The sequence below is a fragment of the Ooceraea biroi genome, chromosome 10 (assembly GCF_003672135.1).
Source record: "Ooceraea biroi isolate clonal line C1 chromosome 10, Obir_v5.4, whole genome shotgun sequence".
Lineage (NCBI taxonomy): Eukaryota > Metazoa > Arthropoda > Insecta > Hymenoptera > Formicidae > Ooceraea > Ooceraea biroi.
Window position 1 is genome coordinate 10,465,918 of NC_039515.1, and position 12,963 is coordinate 10,478,880.

The following is a 12,963-nucleotide window of genomic DNA, read 5'->3' on the forward strand; positions in this document are numbered from 1 at the left end:
AAGAGACATTCTGTTATTCCTGTAGAAGATATTCGACGAAGGAACTGATTCTTTCTATCTTTGCTACAGTCCTGCTACGTTCTTAAGAGAGTTATTAATTTTTTTAATTAATAGGGCTGACGAGATTAATTGCATCATCAATGATGATACTGTTTTGATGAGGACTATTTGTAAGTATTTACGGCCACTTTAATTCTAAATCTGGCTTTACAGCGCAAGGGATAGTCACGCAAACTGTGCATTAACGCCAACGACGGATTTAAGGTAGGTCTGAAATCTTTAAGACATCGGCGTTAAATCCGGCAGATTACGAGTAACCCCTCATTACGCTCACCATATATTTTTGTTTACATCTACTTTCTTGTCCGTTTTACGGTAAAAAAGCGACGTTCAAAGTTTTTAGACTTAATTTCGCACTGCCATCGAAACTGACAAGTGTATCGTAAAAATGTTTTAGAGGGTACCGTTCTTGAAATAGATTAAAATAATAAAGGGAAAAACGTATATGTTTAAAGTAACCATCTAAAAAGAAAAACTATATGTTTCTTAGTGCTGTTCAATCAGTTAACTGCGAATCATATCTTTTCTTGGCTCTCGGGCGTAATGTACAAAATGCTAATAACATTTTAGCAATTTTAATTTCTTAGAGTCGCAGTGAACCATAATAAGCTCTATGCACTTTTCTCGTAGAACACGCAACTTGCGAAAATTTCAGAAAAACTGATGGAAATATTATAAAAAAGAAAAAAAAGGAAGTAAAGAAGCTAGCTACCATTTCTGATGTAAAAACGTGAAAGCCTCCTCTTATCGCTTATGAACGTTGGCCTTAATTTTAACGATGGATTATTTGACCAACTGTAATCAATTATTCCTTATTGTAATTAGTCGTAAAAGCTTTCGCGAGCCACGCTTCTAGGATATCATTAATTAAAAACCTCAAAACCTTATTGTCCATTAAAATTCTAATAAAATTTTGTTCTTTAAAAATTTTAATTCAATGTTCATTATCGTTATATTTAATACGGAATATTAAAAAATTGCAACACATGGCGAATTTCCTCGAAATTTTTCCACAGCAGAAGTTGACTCCAGTTTCATCACAGAATTTAAAATTAAAATGAACGTTGGGAGAGAGCTGTGGGACACTCTATATTTACTTCCGACCAATCTTCTCGTAAGAAAAATGTTGTGTCTTGTCTCACATTACGGATGATTTCTGATATAGATTGCTGTAGGTATTCGCTGCGTAATTCGACGGAAAAATATCGAGCAACGCTTTCTATACGACGCTTATCCTCGCGACGATCGAAAACCAGAAAGGAAACTCGCGAACTACCCGTTCAACATATTTGCACGTATCGTGCGAGTTAGACGTCATCGTCGTCGTCGTCGTCGTCGTCGTCGTCTATTCGGAATGTATATTGCAAACGGTATTCGTCAACGTTCCTTCTAAGAACGTTAAACCGCGAGGAAGTTCGCTCACGAATCGCGAGACCGGCTTGGAAACGTTTCCCGTTTCTGCACTGTGCTTTTGATGTGAGCGATCGATGCGCGAACGGTTTGCGTACTTCGACCGAATGCCGCGGTTTGGCATCAAAGCCCGCCGCCGGAAAAACTAGTTGATCAAACAAACAAAATTCGAAGAAATAGTTAAGAACGTTGCGAACTGGGAAGCAACTTTGCGTCGCCGTTGCCAGAGACCCCGTAACGTTATAGTTCATCTTTCACATAAGCGAGTATTGATTTTCCGCGGCAAGTGCGACACGCTTTTCGACAGTCACGTCGCTCGAATAAGACGACTCTTCCGGCAGGATCATCAGATCGAGAAGACACCGCTCGACAATTGACAATCCGCTCGCGAAATTTCGCTCCTAAACACATGACGGACAAACAAAGTGGACGCGTGAACTATCGACAAAAATTCGAGTCCCCGCTTTGTGTCGTCCGTGTGTTCTCTTTTTTTCTCCCCGTTGGAACATTCGTTAGGACACAATACGTGTGTGTTTTGTCGGAATTTTAAATACGAGAAAGACACGTACGTGCGAACGCAAAATATTTTTCTTGCCTCACGCGGCCGCAATGTAAAAAATTGAAGTGTAGCTAATTGTCCCCGCGCTCAGGCAGATTAACAATGAACGAACGAACGAACGAAACTAACGCCAGCGCGAATATTTGATGGGTTATCCGTTTTTGGCAGCTCTGCGCGGACATTGCCCAAGATAGTTTTCATGCGCGGTAAGTCCGCGAGCGAAATCCGCGAGTATTCCAAGTTTTATAATTACGTAAATTATTAGCAACGAGTGCACATTCAATTATAGCTGGCATCATTAAGTATTTAGCGTCACTCGCGGACACGTAATGTTGCATCGTGTCGCTATATCGAATGATTAAAAAAACATTCCGATAACTCGGCTACACACACACGCGCGCGCGCGCGCGCGCGTGCAACCGTGATTATGTCGTGATAATAACGCAGTTACATGCATTTTAAATTAACGTATCTTCCGAAATAATAAAATAATAAAGACACGAGATATAATGTGATACTATTACATCCGCGGTGTGTAACGGGTTTAGAGGAAGTGCGTTAATTATTTCCGCCGACGTTGAAATTACCTTCACGTGGCTTCAAATGCGCACGCGCTCTTCTAAATTACTATTAAGCGTGCATAAATGTTTTTGTGTGCGATCACGTTGAGCAATCTTCATTTTAATAATTTGCTGCGGCATTGTGACAGCGCGCGCAGCGATAACGCGTTAAAAACGTTGCCGCGGGATCGCTGCAACAGATGCTGCAACAGGGATGTAACGGCTGTAACAGCGCGCGGAGGAAGACAGAGGAGGAGAAAGGAGGAGAATCCATTTTTACGCTGTCCCGGTGTAACTCGCCATTTATCTTCCAGCTGCGCCCATCACGTACTTGTCCGGCGAGTTCGAGAGTTCGTAGCGGAGACGGATGTCTCTCGTGGAAATCAGACTCGAAAGATCGATCGAACGGCGAAAGAGCTAGCCGCGCTCTGTCTTTACATCTTTCTCTTACCTGGCACTTCCTTCCGGATTCCTCGCATCGCTGATCTGCTTATTGGCGCTCCGCGGTCGACTAATCTTCCTTAACGCGCGCCACCCCCGGCAACCGATTCCCTTTCGGATACTTTGTTCGACGGTTTTCCGAGCACTTTCCATACGCCGATCCCGCTGCATCTGTAATCCGTGCCAATTAATGCAAGAGTGTTCGTGGATGATCGAGCTGTTTGGTTACCGCGTTCTAAATAAACCTGCTTTTATCCCGCGGGAACTGACGGCGATGTCACGGAGTTCCTTTATGTTTGTTCGAGAGATGTAGGTAGAGATTTCCCTCCAGCGAGGAATTATTCAGGATTTTCAGGAATTAAATCACAGACAGGCAATTTGATTATGATTATCGAAAAATTGCCTTCAAGAATGGATCATCTCGGGAAGGAATAGTTTTGCAGGAGTGGATGCTGTAATCAAGCGTATCGGTTCATTGAGAGTCAACGAGAATCGGATATCATTCTGCGCGTCTTCGTCACCGATAAACACGTTTTTTTCAGGGGCATTACACCCCCGTGCTCTCGTGAAGGCACTAACGTGACAGACAAACGACGTCGCGACGTCTGGAATGCCGGAATGGACTCATCGAGCGACCGCACGGAAGACGGATGCTCCTCGCAGAAATCAGACTCGATGGATCGATCGAACGGGGGAAAAAAACCTGCCCCTCATTTCTTATTGTCCCCAAGCTGTTTCTGTCTTTCTCCCTTCTCAGCCGATGCTCCATCTCCCTCTCTCTCTTTCTTCCTGATATTCTCCGATGCTCGCGCGATCTTCACACGAACGTCAGAAGGGCCGGGCACCTTCTTGTCGTATTTGGTATGTTCGGGCAAACTCGTCCATTGAGCTTGTCGCACCAGGGAGACACCCTCTCAAAGGAGACAAACGCCCCTCGCGAAAATCAAACTCGAGGCATCGATCAAATGCGAATGGACCTTTCTACCTCTTCCCGATGTCGAAGTTTTCGAAGCTTTTTCTCTCTGTGGTGATTCGTTGTTCGCTTTGAGTAAGATTAGTAAGTGATCAGTAACGCATGCAGTACTTTTATATTCCGTTTATTTATGCTGTATATAGTGAGAACTTATAAGAAAATCTTATATGAAATTTATTATATTGTAGTTATTTTTAAACAAAAGGATATTATTATGCTGCATTTTTCTCCTCTGGTTTACTTATTTTTCACAGGTTGTTTATTGTTTCAATCATACCTTTAATGAAATTCTTCAAAATATTGAATCATTGCTTGACAATTATTTGCCAAATAACTATTAAACGATCGGTAACTCTTGGTTAACAAATAATTTATCTTACTTCCTTAAATTCATGGAACTTCTTGTTCTAATCAACGGCGCGTTGTTAATGGCACTTTCGATAAAAACCCTGTAACGTGTTTGTTTCTCGTATTTGTTTCTTACTTACTGCGACTTGATGCATCCCTTCCGCAAGATACTACCGTGGTGGTAGCATTCGGTATCTCGACACAGAGGGGTTGCCTTATCTGTCCGAGGAATTTCAATTTAGAACCGCTGCTAACAAGGTCTCAAGGCCCGTTCTACGAAACCTATACAATTGCATTTTGTCCTGGCAAGAAGGCTTTTGTTGCCACGACTCTGCGCATTTTAGAATTTGGTTTCCGGTTGACATATGAGATTCCGATAAGACATTTATTTTTCAGCTGCGTCCGCATACTTATCTGCAGGGTTGCATCATTTCGATCACGCTGACATTCCTGCTGCTTATGTCAGTATCTAGTATTGTCGAAATTGTTACAACGACGTACGTAAAATTACAATTATCGTAACTAACCCAGCAATCAATTCAGTTATGTCTAATCTCAGAAAAAAATGGCGAAATAACATTTTATTATTTACTAATAGACAGTATGTAAAGTATTTTTTCATAAACTAACGGCCCAATTAAAAATGGAAAAAGAAATTTGCGGTGTTGGACGAGGAATTAAAACACCTGCAATTTTTTCAGGCTCTCTGGGATTAAAGTCAGCTCACACAATCGACGGCGGCTTCGGAGTTAAACGCTCATCCCGAAAATCAAACCTGAAAGATCGATCAAACGGAAAAAAGCGGCTCTTTGCCTTTCCGACCCCGTATTCCTTTGTCCTCGATCGCATCTCCGCACCATACAGAGTGATATGTAATATGAAACACAAGATATAGAGTATAAAAAAAACGAAACAACAAATTTATACGTACGTTATACGTCAGACGAAATTTATTTTTCTTGCGGGAGCTAGACAAACGTCAACACTAAACCATCTAATTCCAGATTTTATCTGCACCAGGCGAGAATGGCGCGTGTACCCTTATCTCGGGCTGAGATAAACTCAAACGGCCGCATTTAGCGCTCGACGCGGGATATGGATGCGGACACCGTCGGATTTGTTTCCCCCGCTTTCCTCAAATCCATTTTAGAAGTACTTTTCTCGCGACACTCTGTACATGTGTATACATATATACATACATACATACATACATACATACATATGTATACATATATATAGATATATATACTATATATACGGGAGCGTACACGTTTCATCCCCCTGTGTGGTCCACCATGCCGTAAACGGCGATTCCCTTGACGCTTCTCCCTCGTCCTTGAGAGAAAAGACGAGCGGCCGGTTCCTCTCGTTGCGTCATAAGGTATTCGTTCGAGTGGACTCCATCGTGTGTGTGCAAGGAGCTCGCTAGCTGCAAGCACTAGGTACCGGCATGGCACTCGATGCTGATCGCACGGAGCTTGAGGGGAAGAGAATGCGAAACAGAGAGAAACGGACAGGCAGAGAGGAAGAGGAAAAGGGTGGAGGAACCCGTGTCCCTTGCTGCAGAGAACAGGAACGAACGGACCAGGAAAGGGCGAAAGAACGAGATCGGCGTCGCTGGCGTAGTGCCGTAAGGCGGTCCTCGAGAACCTCGGACTTCCATCCTTTAAATGACTGGCGACTGTCAAGCCCACGAGGCTCGAATTTAATACGCGAGGGGTTTTGGCTCGTGACGCGCGCGTTTATCCCCCTCCGTGTGTGTGTGTGCATGCCCGCGCACGTTTACGCAACGACGTGGGACAAGCGTAGACGTTTACACGCAGGCTGGCGCGTTTATGATCGTCACGCGTATACACGTGTACATGTGTATGCGTTAGGTGCACTGCGTAACGCGTACGTATGCATACGTATGCAGCGACGACGCGCCTTCAAGCGTGTCCCACGAGCGTTTTTAGCGGAGCGTGAGCTTTAAAAATGGTACCGCCGCTATCACGGAGTGGCCGCCTCGTTTGTCACGAGAAATTTAGTGTCATTATGTTCTCCTCTCTTCGCCGACGACGGGCGACGCGCATTAGAGAACGATCTCGCGTTCATAGTCGCTGACTGCCGAAAACAGCGACACGCTTGTGCGGATGTTACGAGAAAGAAATCTTGATAGGATATCGTAGTGACTTTTAAGCTGTTCATACGTTAATCGGTGATAATTAAAAGATAAACGTTTCCGCGGATACACGTCCCTTCAGAGTTACCTTTGCGTTTCTATTGTACAGCAAGTAAAAGGAAATTTCTTTAATTAATTTTATTTAATTTAAATCTTATATTTAGTTAGCCTGCGCAAAGGATACAATGTAAATCTAGTTTCCACGCGGTGTCGTTTGTAGATTAAACTGACACTTTATAATTCCTCCGGGGGGAGAGTGTGATGCGAATAACAAAATTAAATAAATGTTTTCAAAGATTGCTTTTATAAAGTATCTCTTATATCTCTCGTATGATCAATTATTTTTTATATCGATATGTCAATTTATTTACGATATTCAAGTATTAGACACTCTTAATGCGCCACGATAGATAACAAGTGTGTCACGTCGCTCTCGCTAATGTTATCACACGCGAGGTAAATTCATATCACCGCTGTTCGCGACAGTCTCTTCCTTTTTCTATTTTTTAGAAGTACGCTTCGTCTTTCGACGGGCGCCACGTTGTCGGCGCAAATCGATCCGCGAGGCGCGATTATTTATTCAAACGGAATATTTAACGCTCACATGGTTACGCCAAAAGCGATCGGATCGCGATGCTCCGAGAAAAACAATCGTCGTAGCTCAATAGCCTGTCATCGGCCAATTAAAGTGTTTTGCTTTCTCTTTCTCTCTCTTTTCCATCTATCTCTGTATAGGTCGTGCTACGTCGTTTGCTGTCAAAGAGCGTAACTCTTTCAATGCCACCATAAAGGGAAGCGTTGAAACGTTGCAAAATGAAGTACTATATTGGCCAGCTGTTTCTGTCCCCCCCCTCTCTCTCTCTCTCTCTCTCTAGAGATATTGTTGCCACTCCTTAACGCTTCCTTGTTAATTCTGCGAATCTTCCGTACACAAGGCCTCAATTTAAGGAACCTTTTCCGCACCGCGCACTAATTATTCAATATCCGGGAGTAAGTCCACCTTTGTGACTCGTTACCTGCTTAATTCAAGTGGCAAATTCCCGGTTCGAATCGATAACTTCTGTTCGGATAGTTAAACCGTTCTTTCACGGTATGACCGTCTCGTTTCGCGTGGATAATTATTATTGGCTATCCTCTCTCTCTCTCTCTTGAATAAATTGAAGCACGTTAATAGCTTCCGAAGAAGAGAAATCAGGAAAGAAGTGCTCTCTCTCCCTTTGTCGATCGAGCGAAGAAGAACGGACACAGCCGTGACACGTGTGTGACGCACCGAATCACCGGAAACGCTGTAAACGCGCGTGTTCGATTCGTGGGCGTTACAATTCTTCTACACGATCGCATAACCAAGTGCCACTTTGCAGGCGCGGGTACGATCGCCCGTTCCTCATAAAACCCCTCGTCCGGAGACGCGGAGATGGTCCATTTATACGTATGCATTTGATTGCCGGGCCGTTTTAAGAGTGGACCATTTACGTAGAAGCACGAAACAAGCGCGACTACCAAGGGGGAAGAAACTGGGTCAAGTAATGTCTCCGACGTTTCCCTTCCTTTTCCGTTCCCGTACCTATTTTTTTCTCTCCCTATAAGCCTCCTCCCCCTCTCCTCTCCTCCGCCCATTTCTGTTTCTCTCTTTTCCTCCTAAAACGTTCTGGACTGCTCGCGCGCACAGTGCTACGCTCTCTTAGCGTATAATAACCGGGCCGTGGCGCGCGCCCGCGCCCGCGCGCATCCCGAACACGAAAGTTCGCTAATGCAGTCGGAATTTCCAATTCGAGGCGAACTTTTTACCGCGTCGCTCGTTAAAAAATTCCTCGCCACAAACGTGCGAGCTGAATTTTTCATAAAAATATCTCCGCCGCGTCCGCTGCCGCCGCGCGGTCTCCGCGGAGTTCATCGGCGTCGTCGGATCCGCCTGGGCTCACAGCCCGCCGGGGCTTCGCCCACACCCCCTGTCGCCGAAAAATTCCATACAGGAACTTATGGTATCGGGCGAAATCCGCATGGATCCAAATATATTTCGATGGGATTTCCATCCGACCTTATCCGCTCTTATCCAGTTACGCTCTCGATACTATCCAGTTTAATACGGGATCATTCCCGGGGACGCGGCACGCTTCCCCCGAAATCAGCCGCCTCCCAGCCGTCCTTTCTTCGAAAGTTGTATAGCTTTGCTTACTCGAGACCAGTAACGTGTCCGAAAAGGGTGGAACGAAAGGGATTAACGCGCGTCTCAATCTTCGACCCTTAATTCGTCAATATGTTCGACTTCTGGACGACACGCTTTCTACACCCCCGAGCTTAACCCGCACTCGGCTCATTCCTACAGAAATCACTTCATTTATCATCGTATCCGAGATTAAGAGGCATCCGGAAAGGTGTGCGAGATCCTAAGACCCGAGAATAAAAAAGAGCGTACGCCTCGATCTTCGGCCGGCGCCCCTTGATTCGTCAATATCCTCGACCAGCAGCGCGTGGCTACCGAATGCTCCCTGTCCGAGAGGGGAAACCGCGGGGAACGTCGCCGGTCCCTACGACGCCGATCCGTCCGTCCGTCGCGAACGCAGCCGGCAATTAAGCGGCGGCACTTCCGCCTCTCTCGCCGGATCCTCGACGTCGTTGTGCGTCGCGCTCGTACGCGACGCGACCGTCGTCGTCCCACCCATCATCGACGGTCCGCGCGCTCATTACCGGATCAATTCGTCGATTCACGCGCCCGAGAGTCGCGGTGCCGTCGCATGTACGTACGGCACTGGGAACCGGAAGGGGATGCTCGCGCGGATGGTGGGAGACGAGCAGCTGGGGCGGCCTGGAGCTCGGAGTCGCGAGCCCGTGGTACCTACGCCGCGCCGGGTCTGGGTTTGGCCGGGTCGCGGCGGCGGGTGGCGGCGGCAGCGACGACGACGGAGGCGGCGGTGGTGATGGCGGTGGTGGCGATGGTGGTGGTGGTGGCGGCGGTAGTGGGGGTGGTGGCGGCAGGTTTGCTGCGCAAGCAGGAACGACGACGGCGGCGGCGGCAGCGGCAGCGGCGGCGACAGAGATGAACGAAAACAAGCCGATCGAGTAGCGAGCGAGCGAGCGAGCGAGTAAGCGCGAGACCACCGGGCTTGGCGAGCCACCCCCGATTGCCTTCAACCCCCGTCGTCCCCACTCCCAAACGATTACGTCGCTCTCCACTCCGCGTCGCCCCTTCGCTCGCCGCCACCACCTTCTCCGCCTCCACCTCCTCCTACCATTCTCCGCCGTCGCATCCGACTCCTCTGCCCGCTCCTACTCCTTCCCCGACGCGTTTTGGCCGTCCCGTTCGGTCCGCTCTACTACTGCGTTCGTTCGTTCGTTCGTACGTACGTTCGTGTATCCCCGGCCGAGAGAGCTCGTGCAGAGTGCTCGCTACTATCCGCGAGGTACCCGTGTCGCAGGTCGCGCACCATCCCACACGACGAAATACACGAGCGGCTCATTGCCGTGAGCGCAGCCCTCACCCTCGAAAATCGCACCCTGAGGGCTCTCGCAAAACAGGCCTCCCTGAGGCCTCCAACCTGCCCTCGCCCTTCCTCACCCTTCAGCCCTTTTCCGGCTCAGTAACCAGTCGGCCGGCCGAGGGAAAAAAAAAGGGGATACCCGGTTGTCCGGGTGACAGCGGCGAGCAGGAAGGGCTCGTTCACACCGCGACACCCCGGACGCATTACGCTCGCTCGCACGCTCGCGTCGTGCCGTGTCCAGTCGCGCGCGGCGTGCACAACCCTCGGCGCGAGGGGCACGTTTCGCGTGGTCGCTCAGCGCGTTTCATCCGGCGAGAGGACATCGTGTTGTGACAATCGTGTCGCTGGACCAGTGCCTCAGCGACGACAGGACGATAACAACCATGTCCACGCAGTCGACAACGATCAGGACGACGGTGTCCGAGCAGTGCGGAGCGAGGAGCAACAACGGTGACGAGGAATTGTGTGCGCAGTGACTCGCGAGCGAACGACTAAACGAAACGCCGACGACGAGACCGCGTCGTGCGTGTGGATGCGCGCGTACGTGCATGCGTGCGTGCATGCGTGCGTGCGTGCGTGCATGCGTGCGTTCGTTCGTTCGTCCGTCGTCCGTCCGTTCGTTCCTTCACCGCAATCTGGACGTCGTCTCGTCACACGCGTATTCGACGACCGACCCGTCGATTCCTCGCGAAGCGACCACCACCCCTCCCTCTTGGTACACCTAAGTGAGGCGTTCAACGTGGCCGATCCTTGGACATGTAAGTAGCATGCTGTAACACGACTCTGGCGGTCACCGACGGCCAAAACGACGGCAGAGGTGAGAGAGCGACCCCCTTTTCATCCCCCGAGCGCGCAGCTGGCCGCGCGCGCGAGCGTGCTCGCCGACGTGCTCGCCTTTGTTTGCCCTTCCGCGCGTTGCCCTTTTGGGAGAGTAGCACCGGAAATGCAGCACGACGTATTACATGATCGCAAATAGCTAAGTGCGTAATCGAGTCGGGGGATTTGGAATCTCGGTGCGATAATGGAGCGTGTTGGTGCTGCAGCAGAGCTCCGGAAACCGATACACTTTGCTTTGACGCAATTACTATAGGGGTTGGATCAGGAGAGGGAGGTCTATTAAGGTCCATTTATACATTTATACAGTTTCGTGTGACACGGGCTTGTTCCGTTAGGATCGTAATGAATATAAAATGATTGTTCGTTGGCGGATAATGTGGAATTTACGCGCGCGCGGCTCGCGTCCGGCCGAACCTGATACACAAATAAATTTCTGCGTCGATCACATCCTGCCTGCCGAATGTGCAAACATGAAACTCGGAGCCTCGAGCCTCTGCAGAAGCCGCGTACGGCTGGAGATCGAGCCTCCGCCTAGGCGCTCTCACATCGCACTCTCGTACGATCGGAATTGCAATTGCGGTCCGACGCGGAGCTCTCGGACCTCCCCGGCTCGCTCGCGCGCTGCAACTCGCAGCTGCAGTCGCATTCGGTTTCATGCGCGAATCGCGATCTCTTTGCAGGCAAACCCGGGGAGGAAAATCGGTCAAGCGGCGAGATGCCGTGTCGTGCCGTGCACACGCTCCAAAACTCCGTTCTGTGCACGCGAACGTCCAAGAGGATGGTGGAGGAGGGGGAGGGGGAGGGGGATCGATTTGTTTGGCGGACGGCGTGTGATACTGACAGAACTCGAGCACGCGAGTAAACACTCGAACGGGGCTGCGTGTGTCGTGAGGCCGGGAGGGTGCCGGATGGCGGGGGACAGGGAGGAGGGGGCTGCTTGACGGCGGAGAGAAGGGTGCGCGACGAGATAGGGCGACCGATAGGGCGAGCGGGCGGTCTGCTCCGGGGAAAAGAATTCGATGTAATCGTCCTGAGCTTTCCTCGAGAGCTCGGCTCGGCTCGGCCCGAGGCGGGGTGGCTGACTCGGGTTACCAGAGACGGTCTCCTCGTCTCCGAATCTCCCCCGCCGCGAGGGATATGCGCGCACCCCGTCGCGAAAGATTGAAGGAATCCGAGGAGATTTGTCAGAGAGTTCGTCCACGCAATGGAGGTTTCGATTTCGCGTTAGAAGCTCGTTATCCGAAAGCGAATCTCTCTTTTTGGGAACCTTCGGCGATACGTGCTTGACGGTATCGATCAGTGTCTCACAATCAGACAGATCGGTGATCAGAATGCGTCGCGCGGGACGAGTCGCAACGCAATGTCGCGTGAAAATCGCAGTGTCTGTCCGACAAGTCGTAAAATCTTCTTAATGCACGTGAATGAAAGCTCGTTTGTTTACGTTCGTTTTATGATAGCACTGTAGAAAATGAATTGCACCGCTCTTTAGCGTGCTGAAGAGCGCTTGCACATCAAGGCCAATTTACTCTGGAGATTTTGTTCATTCATCGAAAATATAAACGACGGGGGCTCTGCACAAATGTGCGTCCGAGAAGGCCTCTTTCCGAGATTAAAAGAGTGCCTTTTGCATTGTTGAAACAAATTTTCGTTGGAAAAACCGGGCACCCTGGACTCGTCTATTTTCAAAGGTATTCTTAAATTCATTTGGTTTTATGTAAGGGCCGTCCACTTAGTGCCGACGTACAGAATAAAACACTGTTACCGTAATGGCAGGAACCCGACTTTCCATGGTTCGTAAAACAGTGAAACGTTCCGGAGGTGCTAAAGTGCGTTTTTATCAAAGAATCCCTTCGGCCATTTTTGTAGTAGAAATTTCCTGGGTTATTTAGGTCTTTCATCGCTCGTGTGTGTCGATTTTACTGAACGCTCGTGTGTGTCGATTTTACTGAACGCTCGTGCGTGATGCACGTCATTTCCAGTTCAATCATAATGTCCTGATATGATATCCATCATCGACCTTCGATTATCTTTAAATCGAATATTTCTTAGAATATGCAGCATAATTTGGTAGACCGAGTCAAACGCTATCGCACAATTTGTCCGTGCGATTTTCCCTGAGCGAAAAGAAATCCTAT

The 12,963-nt window shown here is 48.8% G+C and overlaps 1 protein-coding gene and 1 long non-coding RNA gene across 2 annotated transcripts in view; both read left to right on the top strand.

Moving 5' to 3' along the window:
* The first annotated feature begins 977 nt into the window (after positions 1–977).
* On the top strand, positions 978–6,526 carry LOC105284998. The gene is made up of 3 exons (XR_894975.3): positions 978–4,848; positions 5,053–5,278; positions 5,356–6,526. It is a non-coding gene; the product is annotated as an uncharacterized LOC105284998 (long non-coding RNA).
* Positions 6,527–9,720: 3,194 nt separating this feature from the next.
* The window catches only part of LOC105284997, a 56,391-nt gene continuing 53,148 nt past the window's right edge, over positions 9,721–12,963 (top strand). Inside the window, exon 1 of the mRNA XM_011348905.3 lies at positions 9,721–10,749. The gene's annotated coding sequence lies outside the window, so the exon portion shown is untranslated. The remainder of the gene's footprint in view (positions 10,750–12,963) is intronic.